Below are 2,492 nucleotides of genomic sequence, written 5' to 3'. Positions count from 1 at the left end.
TCTCAGAGACGCGCATTTTGCACGCCGTCAGTCAAGCGTGTAACACTACACCACCCGGTTTCTCTTTTACACGTTTTCACAGTTCGTAAGAATATGTTCGTTAGAATATGTCCTTAAATTGGTTTTTTTTTATGTTTAGGACACATCTGCGGACAGTGACGAGCACAGCAGATACGCTCGCCACTTAGCGGTTTGTTTAGTCTAGCCGCTGGTAAGAACGGATCGGCATCCTATACCGAAGCATACAAGTACGTTTCTTTTCTCTTCATAATATTTATATTTGTTGTTACATGTTACAATATCTCGAGAATTTATGCAAAAAAACTTGGCTTTGTTGGCTCGACTTTCATTTCATTCTTATCTTTTATTCGCTGTGTTCGTTCCGTGTTGGTGGTTAATAAGAGAGACATTACGAGTAAAAGCTCGAAAGAAATTGAACGATCGAGAATATCGTTGTTCTATGTTCGACATCGAATGCAAATTTTCAATCTTAGAATTACTTATTTTGCAGACTAATTAAAATGCACGCATCCCACGATGTCCTTCGACGAAGGATTGAAACATATTCTACCTCATCTCATGGACTACTTAAAGGTGTCGAATCCTCATCCCTTTGTCCCTTTACTCCCATGCATACAGATCCTTATCCCAGGTACCGTTTTGACAACTACCTGCGCGTTTTCCACTTTCCCACCGAATTCCTGTCCTATCTCCGGCAGATCTTCAAACTGATACACTCTACCCATTTCCTTTGTACCAATCCTTATGTTCATTACCTAACCATTGTCCCTGCAATTCTTCTTCCGTACCATCGAACCCTCAATCCTAACGAGTCCTGATCATTATCTTTACACATTCCTAGTCCTTACCTAACGGACGCATTCCTAAATTCCCCCACCCGCAACTCCCAAAAGCCCCAATATAAAGGCAGCCTCGAAAAAGAACAAAAGTCAGTCAGCATTAAATAACAAGACAGTTTAGACCGTACACTTTATATTCGCAAAACCACAGTGTACAGAAAAAACTATCAACAAATAAAGATAATTCGTAAAATCCGGGAATATGAAAGTCATCGAAATTACGTTACTTTTTAATGAAATATAATACTTTTCCATACTTACCATATTTGCACTTACCATAGTTGCAGCCCAGCTGGATGCGAAAATCAACCGCCGGTCCACGTAAACCGTCTTCTTCACTGCCGTTTCGGATCCTCGCAAACATCCATCCATCGGAGACGGGGTTCTCTACGGTTTCGACGAAGCTGGATCGCCGACGACCAACTCATCCGTACGACATCGGTCAATTACGGCAAGTAGTTGCGTTTCATCGGTTTATTCCTCATATACCACGTCGCAAGAAATACTTTTTCTCCGTTTACCCTACAGTTCGCAACGATCAACGCTAATTACTACCGGATCTAGTAGCGGCGGATCTCTCCGATGCATCACGAAAAGAAGGCGTCGATCGCGGGCAGGGCTCCGCCTTTACCGACGGATTTGCAACAACTATTACAGCAAGTAACGTTTTCGCTCTCGTCTTTCATTTCTCATTTAACACCATTCCTCTGCACCATTCCTCTCTCTTTCTCGAATCTTCGTTAATCGTATCTTAGTTAACCCCTTAAACTATGATTTCTTTTCCGACTGTGTATCCAAGCGTCAGCGATTTTCTGTTTTAGTACTGTACCAGGCGAGAAAAGCTAATCGAATTACAATAAAATTAGGATTGCAATGAATTTTTCTCACTAATATAATTGTTTTTCTCACATCTTCGGCGCGAGTCTGACACGTTGTCATACGTTAAGAGGTTAATCGTATCATCGTTAATCGTTAATCGTATCATCGTTAATCGTATCATCGTTAATCGTATCTTCGTTAATCGAATCTTCGTTAATCGTATCTTCGTTAATCGTATCTTCGTTAATCGAACCGTCGGCAGTATGAGAGTCGGGAATATTTTTCTAAAAAAAAAAACTAACCTAATGCCGAACTCGCAAAGCGTTTTTACAAGCATATTCACCGAGATCCCGACGGTTTTCTTCCCGAGTTCGGTATTAGGTTGGTTTTTTTTTTTAGAAAAATATTCCCGACGTTATATTAACCAAGATTCAATTACTTCGTAATAATATCAATGAAGGTTCGATTATTTTATCAGCCGATTATTTCGTATTAACCAAGATTTAACCCTTTCCCGAGATCGGTATTAGGTTAGTTTTTTTTTTTAGAAAAATATTCTCGACGTTCATATTTCCGGCGTTATACAGGGTGTCCCGTAACTCCTCGAACATCCGGAAATGGGGGGTAGCTGAGGTGACTCTGAACAACTTTTTCCTTTTCCAAAATCCAGTTTGAAGCTTCGTTTTCGAGTTATTAACGAAAAACACTGGCCAATTACAGCGCGCGTAGAGCCCGCGCTCAGGGGCGGAGAACAGAGGCTCATCCGCGCGCGATCGAACAAATGCGTACGCGTGACTTCTCGGTTCTCGATAG

The sequence above is a fragment of the Habropoda laboriosa genome, unplaced genomic scaffold (genome assembly GCF_001263275.1).
Source record: "Habropoda laboriosa isolate 0110345459 unplaced genomic scaffold, ASM126327v1 scaffold31, whole genome shotgun sequence".
NCBI lineage: Eukaryota > Metazoa > Arthropoda > Insecta > Hymenoptera > Apidae > Habropoda > Habropoda laboriosa.
The sequence above is the reverse complement of the archived record's forward strand: the minus strand, read 5'-3'. Positions refer to the sequence as shown.